The following is a 20604-nucleotide window of genomic DNA, read 5'->3' as shown; positions in this document are numbered from 1 at the left end:
TGATAAGTAAAATTTATTACTTTAAACATAAAATATATTAACGACGAAGGCTACATTCCGATATTTACTGTCAGCGCTGAAAATCTATAATATATGTGACGTAAAATATAGAAAAATATAGATTTTTAGTACTGACAGTGAATATCAGAATGTAACCGAAGTAATGTCAGTTTTAAATGTTCTATATACAGATATTTTGTGACCGATAGATCAACTATCTTCTAGTTAAATATTAGAATATTTCGACAGATACAGAAATTGAATGTGATTTTTATTGCTTTATCAAATGCTACTGCATTATTAGTTTTCTCTATTTTCAGGGGATTTGATTTCATATTATGCGATTTTGCAGAATTATATTATTGCAGAAATATGTCGTAAAAACGTAACCGATGTATTCCCACCGTTCTTGCTCATTTTGTATCCGATAATTTCAATCATGGACAGTCCGTGTGTAGCTTTGGGGATGCACTCCAATCACCTATATTCCCCTTGAGTGTAACATTTCGAACGGAGGGGGATGGAAGCAGCTGCCTCTGTGCATTTCTAGTAATCCCGCAAGGAAGGGCCGTGTACAAACCTCGAGATCAGTAGCGTGTACACGTTCCTGAGTTACGGAGCACGCGATAATTGACTTACATTACAATGCAAATTACCCCCGTCACGTCACCGTGTAAAATACCATTCCAATTCTTACGCTAGCTACTTTTCATGCATTCAACTGCAGCCGTTGCAATTAAGGCCGTGCAACAGAGGTCTAGCTCGCGTCCAGATTCCGCGCGTTGCAAGTTTCCAAGCTTTTTCATTGAAAATAACAGTCTCGTTACCTCACCCGCTAAATCGTACATTTAATGAAATGCACTGATGCCGGGATTATCGATGAAAAACGCGCACGATATTGCATGTGAAACGTGGGAAACGATGATTTACCGCCTACGCCGCTGCTCATTCACAGCTGCGTCATATTCGAGAGTGTTTTAATTGGCTCGCGTGTCTAATGTACAATCGTGCCAAATTTTACGCCGCTTTAGCCGCCTATCTACTCCCCAGATTTTCCCTTTCTTACGTACCAGTCCCGTGCAAGCACGTGATCTACTTGAAAATGAGCCTCGCATACTCGCTGAAAAATATCGGTGCACTTACAAGTAAACCTTAAACGTTCCTTCGACTTTCCTCCACTACGGTCGATACAATTAAATCCAGCCACGGTATATAATATATATATATATAGATCCACCGCCGTGGAATAAACTCTTTGGCAATAGGTCGGTAAATCGCTTCTGTCCCATTTTTTCTCCGCCATTATATAGAAGCCTCGGGCGAAAGGGTGAATAAATTCCAAAGTCCCAAGCGTTTTCGCATTCGTTAAAATTCTATACACAGATCGGCGATTAACACCTGCAATAGTATACGAGAATTTCTGCAAGCACGAAATAATGCAAAAGAGATATCGAATCCCAGGAGAAATCTTTGCATGCATCGTTAATGATCCGTGTCTGTTGTGCTTTACCTGCCGGAAAGTTAGGTGCGCTTTCGGCCTGACATTGCGTCTCGAGTTCGTGGATACGAGGAATCTTGCGGTATATCTGCCGAGTAATATTTTATGTGACCCCGCTAGGAAATCACGGACGAGTTGAAGGCAATTTTCTTCGCGCAGTACTGCAATTTTATTTCCTGATTGGCATGAATTCTCCTCTTCATGAAAACTAATACGCTATAATCTTTGTTTTCAAACTCTAAACAGAAGGAAGTACTGAATAAATAATTTTATAATTATTTATCTAATAATTGTACATTAATATTTATTACAAATACTAATTTATTATAACGTCTTTAACAACAAACGTTAATTAAATAATATATTACACACACATATAGCCCTTAAATACATCTTCTTAAATATATTTACACAATAAAATTTTTTTATTTTATTCTTTATTCGCGTCAATTAATACTTACATTTATTTTTAGTTGTAGCGTACATTATTCTAAATAAGCAGAGACTATGTTCTGCAATCTTCAACTTTACAATTTCCAAGTTTCGGTCTTACAATAGTGTTTCCGACGTACAATAATTCATTACCACGCTAGCCGTAATTTCCTTGAGCTTTAGTATGAAATACGGAGTAACAAAAACCATAACTTCGTATGTTAGTATTCCGCCGCACCGGAAATCGTTAGAAAGCTTTTAACAATAAGATAGAATTTCTCGCGACAAAAATCTTTTCTGGAAATTTTCTTTCGAGAGATACGACTTTTTGATTCACATTTATAGTGTATTAAACATTTTTTTGTAGAAATAAAAATTCGAGTCTGTCAGTTATCAAGTAAATTATTAGCTGATTAATTTATGCTTGTATATTAATAAAATAGAATTTTTCTACAAAGTACTACTACTAGTAGTCAGTTTAGAATTCAATAAGCTTTTGAAATACAAAACACTTGTCTATAGTTTCCCGTTTGCATCAAAAACACCGTTAAATGTCTCGTAAACATTCGATAACAGCATCGAATGGCACCGAATGACAATATCACCGGGGATACAGCAGAGCAGGTGCCAGCCGATAGGTACAACGTAATGGTGAAGAGGCAAACTACGAGCGTTACGCTCGTTTGCCTTGAACTACAGCGCAACTGGCAGTTTCGCAAACATTTTGCACCAATGTAAAATTAGAATCGTCATGCTTACACATTGTAAGTGTAAATAAATTGAAACAAATTTTCTGCATGAGAAGCACGTTAAAAGCACTTCATTCGCTCGTTGCAGTAAGCAAGCAGTTGATTGGGAAGCGTTAATTAATTCCTGACGATATTCAACATTTAGTCCGTTGCCAGTACTGCGCAAAACAATTCGTATTTTCGTGCTCTTTCCAATCAATATCGATTTTGCTATGTATTATAGTCTAACTAGCTGTTAAATTACTTATTAAGCAAGTTGCGATAAAGCTGAAATATTACAGTACATGAGAAAACGCTCTCTTTCTTGATAAATTTAAAACTTGATTGTTTGCTCCGATTATTAATTCTGTACAAATTGATATTTTTGATCCTATGTCATAGAATTAATCTCGCTATTCTCACTCGCTCGCCTGTAAATAGATGAAGCACATATCTGCTTTCCATCGTTTAATTATCGGTCATCGATCATTGGTATATACTGTCATTTCTGCATTCTGTATCTTTAATTGCTTTGTATACAATACAGAAGCGCGTCCGTCCAATTGTTTCCTCAGCGCCTATTCATTTTTTTTTCCATTTAACTGAGAATTTTGCCCGGAGCGCTGCTGCCGCATCCATGAATATTGACGATCGAAAGGGCCGATTCATATTCTCGATTCTAATCAGGACCCGTGACTCTCCATTTTTCATCCGTTATCAACGCCACATAAACTCCATCCTCCACCCCTCTCTCCCCTATCCGCTTCCACGTTCCCCTTCACCCTGTTCTTTTGCTTCATCTTCCCTCTTCAGGCGGGGCGAGGGGTAGGCAGCGTGAAAGACTGTCTATTTAAGGTCTCCTTCCCTAACGATCTGACGCATCACCGTATCTGCTGCCAATCAATGTAACGGTGACACGCAAACAACCCTCGGCATCGTTTTCCCTGGTTTTCCCAGAAACATCCCCCCCCGAGCACACCCGTCCATCCCGTCTAGCCATTCACTTTCCTTCCTTCTCCTGTTCGTCGTCGAGCCGACATCGGCGATACAGTGACGAGTCTTCCCTTCTCTCTTTCTCACGCTCTTGTCATCTCTGCTCATTCCAGCTCAGACTTTATCGCCCTATTCGGTACCGTCGTAGCGATAACGTCGTCGTCGCACCGTCACGGTCGTTTCCCCTGTGTAAGAATTCGATCAGAAGCGAACGCTCGACTCTCCTCGCGTCGGCGTTACCACCCTCGCGTGAGACCAAAAGGATCCCGCTATACTGTTCCGAAAAGCGAGACCTTTTGCCATACGAAATAACGTCCCCGGCCGAAATGTACGCCACGTCGTTCCGTCTCATGTACGCGCCGAATCTCACAGAGGCCATTAGGCAGCTAAATGATTAATCGAGCATACGAGGTACACGGCAAGGTTGCCCGCTTCTACATGTTACGAACGCGCGCGAGCGAGGTCGCCGGATAAATTACCATTTTCATGCCAGACATCCCCGCGCGCGTTGTCCGCGCGAGATTAGAAATGGGCGGCGTATACCGGCTCGCGGGAGCTTCTCCCTCATGTAGTTCAATGTCCGAAAAGTTTATTTTATTAATAGCAATCTCTTCGCGGGCAACCAGCAAAAATCTCTGTACGTTATACTGTTTAAAGTTGACGTTTTATGCATTCTAGGATATTTTAATCCGGGAAGATGAAAGCATAACTTACAATTAGGCATTGTACCGACTTGGTAAGTATAATACATACATAAACCGTATGAAAAATAGAGATGGACGAAGTCCGACCTCGATAAAATATATAGATTGCACCCGTAGAAAGTTTCTCTGTCACTTCGCCTCTCGTGTTACGAGCAGACCGTATTCATCGGACGTGTTGGTTTTATCGCGGCGTGCATGATCAAACATCTTTTATTTTTACCACGCTTCAATTTCTTGCAACACCGCGGTAACTTTGAACACACGGCATGTCCCGGTACTAGTATTGTGTGACTTTCCTGCGTGCGAGCTACTCGCATTTTTAGCTTCGTATAAATAAGTGCCGTGAAATATTTAGAGTTCCACGCTACGCCATAAAGTATCTCGGTCTATCTCCACCCTCTCGATATACGATACGCTGTCGAACGACGCGCATAGTTATTCTCCACATTTCAAGAGGGTCGCGAAGAAATTTTTGTTCACAGGGTAGAGTTCCTCCTTGATAAAGACTACGAGATTTCTATCGAGAAGGGCGGTGTACTCTGCGCTCTCGTGCTCGCGGCGATATATCCATTTGTCTGCTATGTGTTCGAAAACGTGACACGTAGTGTAATCGAGCAAATACACGCGATCACGCGTGTCCGCCGTGCCGTCCAGTCAGGTGCAGTCAACCTTCGAGCCGGCTCCATACACGTATTGAGAACGGAATACCATCTGTTTGCGCTCTACGATCAAGTCGGTGCCTGATAAATGGACTCACGTTCGATACGATTCCGCAGCGAGAACTTATTGCGCCTCGTGCCCACCCTCCCCTGCATATTCCGTAGTCTAATACTGCGTTCACATTCATGAGGAATATAGAGTCCACGTATATAGAGTCCATGTTACTGTCGACATTCTCCTTCGAACGTTGCCGCTCGATAGTATGCGCATCGCCCAAGTGGACCCGTAATAATAACGAAGCGACATCACGCTCTCGCATTCAGAATGCCGTAACAATAATATCCCAACGGAGGCGGTCGAAGTCGCGATACGAGAGTGACAGCGTAATAACGAAAACTATATAGCCTCCGTAATATTGATGCGTTTAACGATAAGTGTTTCTCTTTCTCTTTATGCTTTATTATATACCATTGCTATATACTGTACTGTATGTAGTGACATTACGTTAAAATATCGCTTGTATCAGATCTACGGTTTCAGCGTAACTGCTTCACGCGATCGGAATATTCGACGATGGTGGTGGTGGTGGTGATGGTGGTGGTGGTGGTGGTGAAACACGTTTCTCGCCTTGCTTCTTATGCCGGGGAGGCTTTGCCGAACAATTGTGTGATTTATCGTAACTCTCTCGTCGTCGTTCTGCCATCGTTAATATCGTCGTGTAGAGTTCTCCGAGAGACCCGCGCTGGTAATCCACTTAAAACAATTTATCGGGAGATTGCAAGCGGAGTTTACCGTATCCGAGATGCAGCAGAGGCTTTACGGCCGTGTGTGTGTGTACGTCCATGCGTATACATGCGCGTGCGTTTGCACATTTAACGATAACGTATAATTTATATGCGCGTCTTGAGATCATAATTCACTTCGCCGCACGTAGGAATGATACCGAAATCGAAGTCGAAATATAATTTCGAGATAATTTCCGCGGCGAATTTCTGCCACAATAACTCGTTCCGTCATTTTTCCAATATGAAACTGCCTTCGTTAAATAGCCGTATATTCATAGCTGGATTAAAAGACAGCGGGACGGTTTTGTCGATTACTTTACTAATTAACATATATCATGGATAGCTTATTATAGTTGAATCATATTTGGAACGAAATAAATACATGAAATTTTTTTATCGCTCGCGTTCAGCGTTATAAGTTCTTTGCAATATGAATTCTTTTATTGTATCATATAGAAGTTTCGGGCGAAAAAATTCCTGACGCATCGTGGATCTGCACGATTACCGCGGAAAAAAATGTGCATTGTATTTCGGCACTGTTTTTGAAGCACCCTTCGGATTAATCGGAGCTGTGCACTCAGCGAGTACGATAGTTTAAACAGCTGCACACCGTTGGTACAATTTTCTGTTTGCCCATCTTGCTGCGTAAACGTGTTACCGCCGCTGTATTCGCCGGGCGCGTTATCGACGTTCATATCGAATTGTATCGGACTATTCCTCGAATCTGGCTGCCATCGGGAGAGATATCTCTCTCTTGCCCATCTATTTCGATTCCTGAATGCGAATTTCGATGCCATTCTGAGATAAATGAATTAAAACTATCGCGTGACCGAGCGCCGAACAAAAGGGCAATCCGAACGGTTTACGCGCCGTGCATAATTCCACGTTTCGTTCTTGAATGGCACAAAAGTGACACCGCCTGTGCATATTTAATTCAAGCAATCCTGAAACAAGAGGCACTCCGCTTCGTCTACATTCAAACAGCGCGCGAGACGAAACAACGAACGCGAACGCGCGCGCTACATTAAGCTACATCTCTCTGGGCTGTCTACATCGGGAGCGCCATGACCTAATGCAAGTATTGTTATTAGATGCGTTGCTGGGGCGTGGTATTGCACGAATTTCAGCGTTGCTTTGGTTTCCGCCTCTACCGCAATTTCCTTTGCCCTCCGCCGCACGTACACCGGGAGGAAGACCCGTCTAGCCGACGATATTCCACACATGTGGAAACGAGCCACGAAAGGGATCCTCATGGCGACTCGGCACGACCCATTTGAATTTCGTGGATTTGGGCCAATTTTCCTCCCTCTCTCGTGCAACAAGGCGAACCCTCATCACCCCGAGTCACGTATCTTTCCCGCGGAATGTATATCTCAGTTGTCTTGCCACCGTTGCATTGATTTGCTTATATTTTCCGCGGACTTTTGCTATCAGTCGCTCGTAAAAGAGACACATCAACAATGTTTCTCGAGATAAGTTTGTCGAAAAATTATTTATCCGATATTTACATTATTATTATTTTTTTTTTTTCGATTGCATATTCCTCGGCGCAATTCAAACACCGATGAAAGCGAGTTACAAAGCGAATTCTATTCAGTGACCCAATTCAGACTAACTTGCTTTGTGTAACAGATTTTACACAATCAACTGAAGTCGATTTAACCCCTGTTTCCATTGTAGCGAGAAATTTGCATACACACCAGCGTATTATAATCGTATTTAAAGGACAAAATAATTTCACGGATGATTCATTATTATCGCGCTTCGGCGACGCGCGACGGTCGCGGCTCGCATGGCGAGTCACACGCTCACACGGCGCGAATAGATAATGAGATGGCCGAGGTAAAGCGTCATTGCGTTTTAATTTGATTCTACGCTCGTTACACGTCGTTTGTCGTTTATGCACAGGACAGATCTCGCTCAACACTTAGCGGGCGCACGAATTACTCACGCGCCAGGAATATCAATGTCACTTGCCGGTAGAGACGGATTATATACCTAACTGAATCCAGTTGTCGATTCCGCGCGTTCCGCTCTATAAGATGGGTAATTGACGGAGCGACGTGAATCGATAATATACGCGGAAGCCCGAGTCTGGTTTCGAGCGTAATAGATATCCCCGACATCGGATCACGGTCCGTTTGGGTAACACATCTTTTTCCACCGCCACTGTAATTTCGGCCGTGATCGTTTCGTCGCCGTTTCCCTTCGTTCTCTCCCGACGCCCCCGACTCGCTTCCCCTTCTATTATCTCGATATACCGGGCAATGCTTACTGTTACAAAGGGGGTCAGGCCATTTAGATATCGATTTGCAATTTCGCCGGCAATTACGCAAGGCGCGGAATATGTTCATACAGATTAGATCAGATTAAATGAATATTTACGAGACGCAAGCGCAACACGAACGTCCTATCAACTAGTCCTGTACGCAATATACTTACTTTTTCGATATGAATTACGACGCTTCGTTATTCAGTGGGTAATAACGTCGTGATGTCGGCGACTATTCGTCCGCTAATTGCCCACGCAACGCAGGGCAAGAATATCCACAACTCTTTAAAACATTCCGGCTGTTCTGGACGACTCGCGAGCTGTCAAGCGCTCGTATATCTTTCGCGAAAGTTAAAGGGTTATTTGAGTCAGGGAGAACGGCGGAATAACAACGGTAGGTTGCTATTGCTTTATTCGCATGAAACGTCTTTGTTCGTGCGCCATCAGATGGTCCAAGATAGACTGCACGGTACCCTCGTGTGCGCGTCATACACTTCACGTTTTACGATGCGAATTCGGTCGTTTTTGGAATTTTTTAGGATCGAATTATGGATCAATAAGGGTAAGAATAATACTCTGTATCTATGGCATACGTGACTTATATTCTTCTACATCTGCATGCCGCGCACGTAAAACGCACAGGTACGAAACTAATTTGCGATAAATTTCGGCCCCGAGCGTCGTTACGCTGTTTACGATCGGGAAGATTCCATCGGCGAACTTTTGATTGCCGTAAAATATGGTGCACCTCACTCCTGCGCAACTCTCCCCGCCGACTGCGTCGTCGCGCCAAGTAGGTAGAGTAGACTGTCGATATTGAACGACCATTTCTATGGTACGGCTGGGAGGAGGAACTGGGTTTTCAATTTTATCTTTCGAACGATACCTCGATAAACTCTTTTATTGGGCGCCCAGACCTTGATGGAGGAGGGGGAAAATCGTTGCAGTATCGGAAGATCGCGTTGCGTTTCTCTCTCGCTTCTGAGAGTTTCCTCGGAGAGAGCGGGTGGTAAGTTAATAACTCGGTAATTAGATAAAAATGATAGGAGACGTCGTATATTGGATACTAGCATCGTGCAAATGCAATTAGCCACAATATCGTGCGGAGAGTTAGTAGACTGTATAGGATGCTCTATCAATATCGTATTTCTGTCAATAAGAGGTTCTGTAAACGTATTTGGCGATATTTTCTTTATACCAAAAATAGGACGAAGAAGCTTTTTTTCTCTCAGTCAATTTCTCTCATTTAGCTTCAAGTGTCAAATATAAATGGAGTAAGTGTCAAAGTAAAATGGATTTCACTTCGATAGAAAAGTGATTTGGAATGTGGTAAACAATAGGAACTTAACGCGATTAGTCAATATCGACGTCACTTTTGTCATTTATCATATTGGATCTAGAGACTGGACAATTAATGGCTGCGTTTAAAAACAATGCACTCTATATAGAGTTTATATATTAGTTAGAGACACATGACATGTTCTGCATGACAAATCATAACAAATATAGGCTGGGTTTGTTTTGACACTTTTGTTTTTATATTTTGGATTTGGTCCTGTCATGGTTTGTCAATCAGTACACAGTCGATCAATGGCCAGACTCTTACTCGAAGGTCTCTAATTGCATCCTTGTGACTATAGGCTCAAGTGGAGTTATTTGGATTTAAATCAGCAACGCCAACCATTGTGACACAGTTCTTCGAAAATGAATGTATTTGGAAGCTTCCGTGGGCGCACGCGACCAAGTACGAGACAAAATGAGAGATCCGTGCCTCAATTAAAATTTACTTGTCGCGGGCTGGGCATCGCCGTAGCAGGCACATTGCCCGTGCGTGACCGACCTCACTGATATCTAATGTCAATCCGGAGTGTTGTTTCGAACATGGTGCAGTCCCGACCAGCAACGCCATCCGCCGTGGTAGCGGTCGCACGAGAGCACCTTTCGCGATTGCCCGCATAGGCACGTGATTTCTACAAACGTTCACACACGTACGTACTGTACACACACATGCATGGGGATGAAGATGAGGATCGATAGCCTTTTCGAGGATTTCCTCGATTGCGATTCTAACGATTGTCACTTGTTCGTTCCCCTCGTCCTATCCCATCCATTCAAGCGCCAGTTGCCACAAATTAGCATTTTACGATGCGGCCAAAAGGACAATGGGGTTTGCGTTAAATTCGGTGGAAGAAGAGTAAAGTGGGAGGACCATTACCGCGATCGGAGAAATCTCGGCTGAGTGCTTCATTTAAAATCGAGCGATCCCATGTTTATGGAGCGCGAAGGGGTGGGCGACGAGAGAGGGCGATTCACTCCTCCCCCCCCCCCCCCCGTCAGGACTCATTCTTAATCGAACTGATTCTCTTAAAGGAATCATATTCGAGCTCCGCAGACTCGCTATATCAAAGCTATCTTCTCTTTATGTGAATCTCCTAAGAATAATGTCGTTTTAAAATGTCTCTTTTAAGATTTCCTTTCTGTGTACCAACTTATAAGATATAATAATCTTAAAAACAAAAATCTAAAATTTAAGAAAGAATTGTTGAAATGGGATAAAATTTAATAAATTTAAAAATAACTTTTTTATATTGAAACAATGTTGAACTATATGTATATAAAATGTACATTCTGAAAAATTTTGAATTATATTTGTCGATTTACGCATGTTAAAAACTTTAATCCAAAACTTGTATGTAAGAATTTCAACTTCTAAACTTTTAGTTATCGAATCATCGAATGCTTTTGTACTACAGTTAGACAGTTACATAGCGCTCTACCTATGTGGCATCGGTCAATGAAATTCGAAGCTATTCGATGATTGGACAGTGCGGTCACGAAACTGACTATGGCACGAAATCATTAAGCGAGGCTCCGCATCAGAAATAGGGTGCGATTTGTTCGATGACACAATTCTCTTCCCGATAAACTAGACACGACAGAAATTCGGTATTTGCGTACGAGTCTGAAATTCCTGTCTTGCCTATGCTCCGTGATCCCATTTGTGATAGATGCGCGTTCGTATGTCGTAATGCAGCAAGTATGTAAAGCAGCATGAAGTATATTGAATATGTTGTCGATGAATATGTTGTCGCGTCTGATATTGTAGATAGCATTACATACGCGTTCTCCCTTGCATTCTGTTCTTTGTGAGTAGAATCCTTTGCATCCTGCAATAATCTCGAGAATTTTCTCACCCTACGCACACGTTGTTCCGTTTTACACGTGCTTGGAATGCGTACTATTTTGTATTTTTACTGTATTTCGAGATTTGTCAAATACTCCATATTCGAAATTATATATTCGAAATGTCTTTATCAACTTTTAATTAACAAGCCAAAACGATCTACAAGTCCTGAAATAATATCCTGAAAACGAAGCAGCTACGATTTTTTTGTATGATATCGGATGCATCCCGAGTCTTCAATTTATAGCTTATCACGCTTTTTGCTTGATTTTTTTTTAATTCTAGCATTTGTTTCCGTGAGATCTGGCCGCGAGATTCATGTATTGGATTGCCAATTTGCTGGCAATCCAATATACGATTACTATCAATTACTATTAAATTCGACGATATTGAATTTCAATGCCATTCACAGTGAAAACTTGTTTAACTCATCATATCGATCCGTTATCGTACCCATTTAATACCGAGTACAGTTCGGTAATCCAATTTTACTTGACGGAAAATGATCATTATGAATTATAAATTGAAATCAGCATTTCTATCAGATTTGGCGTGTTATCGCTTCAAAAAGTTCGAGAAGCATGATTAGTATCGCGTGCTATGTATATGTACGCCGGTTTACAGGCTCGTAAACATCAGTTACAGACAACACAACGCATGGGACGCGTGTAATTCTGCTGCATACGAGTTACAGTTGTCGATAGGCCATCGAACTGAACAATGTGTTGCCGTTAAAACGGGACAGCGCTCTGCGTTTAGACGCGATGAGAGTGGGTGCAATTTCTGGTGTAGCGTGATTTACCCGTCATAAAACTCCGACGCAAAAAGCGACCCTCTTTGGCTCTTCGGGATTAATGTGGCGTGAGTAATGCGTCTCCGATGGAACGTACGTATATAAGGGGAGGAGGGGTCGCGCGTGAATTATTCTGGCTCCTTTATCCCGAACGCTTCACCTTGGAAACCTTGAAATAATACGCATTGCGATAAGTACGTGTTTCGTTACTCGTTGCCGTGCCGCACGTTGATGAAATTACCGCCGAGATTGCGTTTCTACGTGTTACGATAAATTTGCGCTCTGCGAGCGCGCCTGGTAATTTTGTTAATTAACATAGGCAACATCGGCAGGATTAGATGAAGACAATATCTAGGATTATCCTCCGAAATGAAGACGCCGGTTGATTAGAGGATAAATTAAGAAGAGACAGTGCATTAATGCGATACGCTGCGTTTATATAATGATACAGGCGGCATAAGGGATTACGTTAACTTTCTCGGTATCGAGTTAACGCGCACGTCTGTTTTCTATCGATATAGAAAATTGATCTACCTACTTAATGTTATACCTTCGGCGCAACGAACGGTTTTCCGTTACGAAAGTTACGCGGGTAAAGCAGGCCGAAATTAACGATAAGTTATTATAATATGCTATTTCGTAGGCGGGTTGCGAGAGTTGTGGTACTTTAGAGCGCCAAAGTAAACTCGGTCCTGGTGCCAGGATCTTCCCGTATCGGACCGACCAGAGTTTACTTCCAGAGTTCGGAGTTTCGTAATTTGCCGTCGGTGGGTCGAGACGTCGCATTATTGTGTACGTCGCAGTTGTAATAATCTCTGTCCTAATTACTACGTTACGATAAAATAGGATTCCACTCCGGAATTGAAAACTCTTTGAAAATGATGAGAGCCTTCTTGATTACATTCTAGCATAACTATAGGAGCGCTCTCGTTGCTCGCACTTCGTTAGCTGTCATTTACACCTTCCCTATTAAAGTAAATGTTAAACTCTCGTCGAGGTGCGCGCGATGAAGAGTGAAGTGCTTTTTCGCAGTTTTCGACCGTGTATGTACCATGGCAATGAGCTCGCGAATAAATGCATATGAACAAACGTGACTTTCGAACGCCGTGGATCGCGTTCACACATTTTCTAATGATAATGCGAGAACTTGTTCGCGCAGAAGAATACTTCGCGATGAAAATCTCACATATCGCGCTGCCGTAATACTTGTTACACAGTATGCGCTAAGGTTTCCACGCGGTTTGCATTTCGTCGAATTTATGAGACTGTCTGGTGGTTTACGGCAATGGGGTAGCAATTGATTTGAATATCGAGTTTTCTTAATCGTCCCGTCGCGATTCCAAGACCGGCGAAATCTCCTCGACGATTGCAATAGCGAGGAATACTTTCAATATCGAGGCGCATAAAGTACATCATGAATTATTTCCCACCACTATTTAATTCACTGCACTTCTATTAAAATCGCGAATAGATTTCTCGCGTATTTTTCAACCGAGATATAAAGTTCAAGTACGATTTATCTTTTTCAAATTTATCTTGCTCACCGTAATTATACACATTTCTTTACTGATATTTTAATACACTATTTATGTTTATTAATTTTCATAATTATCTTTTTACACATTTTGTTTTAAGTTAACTTAACTCAATTACTTTTTAATATATACTATTAGCCACATGCCACGAAGAATCTTCATTATTTAATAATCCCGAAATCAGAAGATAGTGTCACATTATAATTTAGAGAAATGTGTCACAGAAAATTATATAATTAAATCTATCTATAATATTTATATAATTTCTGTATAATTAAAAGCGGAAACGCATAACGTTAAATACTTAGTTATACTCATTCAATTTTAAATTATTGTAAAATGCATTAGGTTCAAGCAACGGATTCAATTAAAACCTATTATCTTATTTCTTAATCAAACCGATTCTATTCTAAGTAATTGAAATTAATTTAACTATATCGGTGTAAGCTATCACAAGAACCTGTTACACTCTGATTTGTAGCTTCAGACCCTTTTCTAATTTTCCTTTAGCGTTAGGCACTGATCCGTCGACGTATAAATTAATGCCGCTAAATATAACAGCCCAATGCTTTCGCGCTCTTTTACTGCATGAGTCGTTATAATTTCAGAAGGCGTCGCATCACGACCCTGTTCCACTGTTCCTTCATCTCCTGTTATTATAGCAGCCGGAGAGAACCGATTCACTCGACGCGACGGTAGAAACAGTCACAGCTGCGCCGACAGCTCGCTACTCGTATCTCTCGTTTGCCAGTTGCACACTTTGCATTATTTCCCGCTCTTTTTCCCTACGAAATGCATATTATCCGGCATGCTTATCCGGCCGATTGCATTCGCGTTTTCAATCATTTCTAAATTCTTTTGTCTTTTTCCTTCTTATTCCCTTTTTCTACCCGCTCTCGCGAGCAAATCTACGCACAGACCGGTATATCTCGCGAAATTTAATAAAAAGCGGAGAAAAGCGATGCTGTTTTTATCTCACGATACGATGCGTAACCGTGAAGATTTTGGTACCTGTCCGTGGGTGTTGCAGTCAGCGCGCGGCTGGAATTGCAACGGGTATCGAATCATAATCGGATGAGGGACGTAACTCGCGATTAACGAACACGAAAATTGGCACGGATGAAGAGCGCTTTTCGAATATTGTCAACGGATTGCTGGTACGCTCGATTTCGCGCGGGGACACGAGAGTGCGGCAATAACATACGGAATGTCGGATGGCTGAATTTATTCCCGTTATGAATTCGTTGCGCGATTCATTTCGACGGTATAATCCGAATGGCATATTTTATACAGTAATCGAATTACGGATTCCGATTTCCGCCCTTTTGCTTTGCAATGCAGCATCGCGAGATGCTAACTCGCGAGACTTGCAGCCAACGATGCATCTTGCATTGTGAAGAATGGAAGCGGTATCAGAACCGAATCATCAATGATGCACGGCTCTTTTCCCCCGTCACATCGCTGCGCTTTGGCGCACTGCCAATCTCCGTTGCCACGGCTCCGTACCTTTCTTGCGAACCTTCGTAGCAATTTTCCGTCCTTGCGATCGCGAATATATGTCACGGACGCGGCAAACTACATTGCTGCGCGTTTCGAGATTCTGGTACTATAAATGATTTAAAGACCATATCATTATATATATATATATATATATATATATATATATATATATATAATATCTATAAAGTTGCCAAAAAAACTAAACATTAATACAGAATGTATCATTATAACACCAAAAAGGAATTTATCTTTAGCTCTCTTTAATTTCGTCATGTTAATTTTTGAAGAAAGGATAAAAAATAACAAATAAATAGAGATTGTGTTTTTTAATATTCTGTTTTAAAGAATTTTAGGATAATAAGTTTTGAAAAAAATTGTAATGCAAAAATGGATGTTTATCATTAATTTTATTTTAAATGTTATTACAAATTAATTGAACGTAATATAAAATGGCGATAAAATCGGTACACGCATTTGATCGATATTCCAGGCGAAATTCACATTGTGTGATGGAAGTACATGTGACACAAACTCGACCTAAACTCGACCGTAAGGCTTCACATAAATCAGTATTATCTCGCATTAATGCGCTACCAGTGCAGAGGTAATGTTCATAGATTCGCTTGTAATGAACATGCTACGCATCCTGCACGTTAATACTGCATCTAAAGAATATCTTATCTGCATTGTCAGCTGCGCGAATCAATACATTATTGTATCGCAATAAATCTATATATAATATGTAGATATAAAATTTACATAACATATATACATAAAATATATAGATAAATGCACTATACATATCTTTATCTCGTAATTAAATATTAACTATATATTTTTTTCTTTCAGATATTGCTGCTAGCTACGAAGTTTTCCGGAAGTTTTCTGTCCACTTCCAGACATGGACGCGCAGAAAGTAAGACACACATTATATGCCCCGTATAAAATTGCATTTTTTGCAGTTTAATAACGAGTTAAAAAAACTTACATATATTATTAATGGAAGAGCTAGCTTCGAGGTACTTGCTACGAGCTTTTACATTGAGCCATTTGGCGCACTAAAGATACCTTATACCTTAGTCGAAAATGTGCACGATCCGATACTTGCGCGGCTCGATATATCGATAAGCTACATATTTATCCAGCAAATTTTTTGCAAGGGTATGTAATATACGCGTCTCCAGCGCAGGACTCCCGCTTCTCAGTCCAGCGAAATAAATATTGGCTTTCGGCGACAAACAGGAGATACACCGTCAATTCGAGTATCTATCGAATAATATTTATTTAGAGTATCGATTTTGTTGTAGAATATTGGCTTTCTCGGCGGTAGCGATCGGATTTTACAGACTCGCTTCCTCCTCTCCCTTTTCTCTGCGTCACTGCCATTCACGAACTTCCTTCGCTACTTCGAAAATCATATATGCGATGTATAGTTAATGTTACACGGCGACAGGAAAGTTCCCGAAACGATAGCGAGTGATATTTGTAAGATTGGTTATACGTATCGCTCATGTTATGTCGATGGTATTGCTGATACAATGTTCGCACAAACGCGGCGTATGGACGCAATTCAAACATGAGAACGATAGTCAGTTATTCAGTTGTTTCTTATTGCTACCAGCATCGGTCCGCAAAATCAAACACCTAAATTTCAAACGCAGCGCTGAAATCGGCGCTTAAATCAACGCTCTTCTAATCGTACGACGGCATTTCACGGTTTACGTAGTTTTGTAGTATCTACAATCCCCGGCCTCTGTTTACTCTCAGTCGGTCTACTTTGTTACTGACAGTTCAACATGTACCGCAACTACACCTATTGTACGTGTATCATTCGAACGTGTCTAGTGCACATTTTCCCGGCTTGATGCTCCGTATGTGCGCGCCATTCGCTCCGCAGTAAAGTCAACTATGTTTTCTACCGTCCTGTAACATCACCGGGGCGGCGATATAGAAAGTATCGAACGGGCTATATTTCACTGTCTCGCGGCGCTTTTAATTAACAATATTTATACGTACAGCGAAAACAATTTAGTTTGACTTATAGCGCGTCGTATCGCCTATACATTGTAACTTGTGCACATATTTATTTCACATTCCCTAAATTTGTAGCTGCAGAAATCTGCCTCACATCCGATTGGCTATGCTTAAGCAGTTTAATGCTTTTCTATCCAAACTGTCACGGCTGCAACAATGTGGCCGAAATCAGCTTACGTTTACCGCATAAACTCGCTAGACCACAGGATCGATTCTGTCAATTAATCAAGCCGCGCCAGCTACGAGCGCGGTGATCTTAACCATGATCGATATCCTCTCGTGTTTCGTCCCTGCTTGACGCACGCGAGATTGATTTTATTTCTCAGGCGCGTGATCCAATTTCAATGAATTCTCTGGCGAATGACGGCGCCGCCGATTTTGTCTCGGACCCGGGGAGTAATTTTAAATTAAACACTCGTCGTACCGGTTTAATAAAGCTTAATGCACAGACTGTGTTGACGGCAACAAGTGCAAATTGCGTTGCCGCGTATTGCTGCGGCAACGACACGACCTATCCCCCCGTTTGCCGTTGTAATAATTCTCGGGGTCCTTTTGCCGACTCCGCCTTTTATCCGTCTTTGTCGCGCCACGAGTACTCCCAGCCAGCATACGACTATGGGATTTTCATGTAGCTTCGAGCTCGAGCACACGCGGGACACCCAGGGGCCGACGGCACGTTTCATCGCCGTTGCAGTCGCCGGCGTTGTCGTTTTCGTCTTCTTAACGGTAGACGCCCGCGAGGCACGCTTAACCGTCAGCGAAGCTATGATAAAATAGCGCATTTTGAACGTTCTTATTCCCTCCCTCGCACTTTGCCTCTTCTCCTCGGGCTTTTCTTTCTTGTCTCCTTCTTCTTTTTCGCCCGCTTTGTTGAGCGCAAAGACGCCGAACTGCATGAAGAGGTTTAGGGGCGCGATAACGACAAACAAAGTGGAAGTTTAAATGGACGTTGGAAGATGCAAAGGGATACGGTCCACTGGAAACCCGACAGACAATGCCCGGCTTGAACCTCAGCCGAATCTCGAAGCGGGCCGGCGCACGAGATATTTATTTCGCTTACGAACGCGAACGTAGCTTTTAGGAGATTGCATTCTGTTTGTTGCCCGAATTTATTGACTTTGATCCTGGCTGTGGCATTTTTCCGCTTATCCTCAATGTCGGTGAGCATGCGAAAATGCACGGACGTACTATGTAGGTCGGGGAATAAAGCGCCGATGAAAAATTTCATGACGAAAAGTTCCATAATACCTTGCGTGCATTTATATAGTAATTCTCACGATAAATCAAAGTCCGTAACGGTTTAGCTCTTCAACGCATGCACGCGTAAAGAAATAATCAAAATATTAAACGGCCCTCCTAAAGATTGACGAGACTTATGACGGCAAGATTTATAAATTAACCGTATTTATAGTCACATTTCTGCTGAAGAACTCAGCTAAAATCTATCTTGAAGTGTAAATTTGATAAATGGATCTCAAGAGTCAAAGTGATATTTCTAATCGCGCGATTCAACTGAGAAACTCAGATGAAGTTTATTTTGAGATACAAGTCGAGTTCTGCTTCTCGCGGTTCACAATAGTCAATTATTAAGAGAAGATTACATATATGAACGTATTAATAGTTTATAAATGTCATGTCAGTTAAGTGCAGAAAAAACTTGTGTACTAATTCTAAGTAAAAAGTGATTTAAAAAGAGATTTTACGTGTGCTAAGACAATTTTATTGATTTAAATCTTTAACTCAAAAGCAAAATGATTACTCGTAAAGAACCAAATTTGAAATGTAAAAATAGACTTTCAAAATATTACAATTAGGAGAAGTACAATACTACTCCCTATATTTGTACTCTAAATGACGATATCAAATTTTTTTTTGCATTACATGTTGCAATAAGACAGCGATACGTATTTTTTTCTCGATGTGGATATAGTAATTATATGGATATATTAACAATATTAAATCTAACATTTATTTCAGGAATAATTTTTTTTGCTTTGATTTGGATTGGACAGAGAGATTTTTATAAAAATTAATTTTTATCAATATTTTTTCCGTGTTTTACGTTACAGGAGCAGTAAAATTCGATGATTTTAATAAATAAAGAAACCGAGATAAAAGATTTCTTGCGATGAGTTTTTCAATCTCTTGAATTATTAAGCTCATACGATTTTTTATTTAAAGTATGGAGAAAAGAAGACAATAATAATGAATTAATTTGCATCTATATTTTTGATCAAAATACAAAATTTAATTCTTTGAATAAACGTTTCACATTTAACACTTTTTTTTAAATAAAGTAATTTTTATTCAATCATTTTCCAATTATTATTTAAAAAAGAATGAAAAATTTAAATAATATATATGTAGGCATATCAAAACTATAGATATTAAAAACCATAACCCATTCTCGAATCAGGATTAAAATAATAAATTCGATCTTCCAAGATATTCTCAGAATTAATTATCATTTTAGATGACACTAGTCAATTCACTAAATGACTAAATAAAGTGCAAACTATTGTATAATAATTTTATTTTTATCGAGATTAACTTGAAATATAAAGAAACGGAATTTTTTACGTACGTTGTCATTGTAATATTAAGTTTGTAACGGCAAGGTATAGGATGTACGGCGTTCATTGTTTTGATTTTTATGACTCTTTACAGCACGCTATTGTATACACAAGGTCGCTATTTTTCGCGGGATGAGAGTCGAGCAAAGCAGCGCCGCAGGCTATTTCGTGCGTCGCGTCGTGCTATTATCACTCGGAACGTGGCCGCGATAAATACCAGAAGAGAACGCAATCATTCCTTTACGAACGATCATCGGCTAGCGTGATTAACTACGAGGCGACGGTTATTTCAGATAGATATCTCGTGCAATTTACTTGTTTGAAACGGAAATCAGCGCGATAGAGGATTAGAATGGTAAATCGTTTCACTACCGTATTTAGGTCGATAGAGTTACTTCCTGGACGTTTGGATTCGGATATATCTTGCGCCGTGCTTTGAACTCTTTTTTTTTTTACTAACGCCCCATCGTTTCCGGATTGAGAACGCGAATCGTTGGACTGATTGTGAGGAATTTAACCAACGAAAAGCCGTGATATATCGAACACTTATCAGTGATACATATGTTACCAGTGATATATATTTCGCACGATTTATACATTTGTGAGATGTACATATCGTGCACATCGCAATATTGAATATTGATCGTATATTTCTAGACAATAGGTTGAATTTTAATTAGCCGTTAACTCGATTCGCATTGTATTAAGCAATATCGCCGAAGTTATCAACCTCGTTATTGCCACTACTTTCGTATTCGGCCAGTCGATGAAACGTCGCATTGCGTTTAATCAATATGTACAATCATAATTAGCCTCGCGTTTTATTATTTAATCGCGCTGCATACACTCGGCATTTGTGTATCGGCGATCTTTCTAAAACCTTCGGCCATTAAAAATCCGTTGGCTTGACTTA

At 40.8% G+C, this 20604-nt stretch overlaps 1 long non-coding RNA gene across 1 annotated transcript in view; it reads left to right on the top strand.

Moving 5' to 3' along the window:
- The window catches only part of LOC139770928 (uncharacterized), an 83054-nt gene extending 67049 nt beyond the window's left edge, over window positions 1-16005 (top strand). Inside the window, exon 3 of the long non-coding RNA XR_011717851.1 lies at window positions 15934-16005. This is a non-coding gene — a long non-coding RNA (uncharacterized lncRNA). The remainder of the gene's footprint in view (window positions 1-15933) is intronic.
- The last annotated feature ends 4599 nt before the right edge of the window (window positions 16006-20604 follow it).

Source organism: Temnothorax nylanderi, unplaced genomic scaffold, assembly GCF_030848795.1.
Source record: "Temnothorax nylanderi isolate EJ_2023f unplaced genomic scaffold, tnyl_v1.0 TNYL_tig0034_pilon, whole genome shotgun sequence".
NCBI classification, from domain to species: domain Eukaryota; kingdom Metazoa; phylum Arthropoda; class Insecta; order Hymenoptera; family Formicidae; genus Temnothorax; species Temnothorax nylanderi.
The sequence above is the reverse complement of the archived record's forward strand: the minus strand, read 5'-3'. Positions and strand labels throughout refer to the sequence as shown.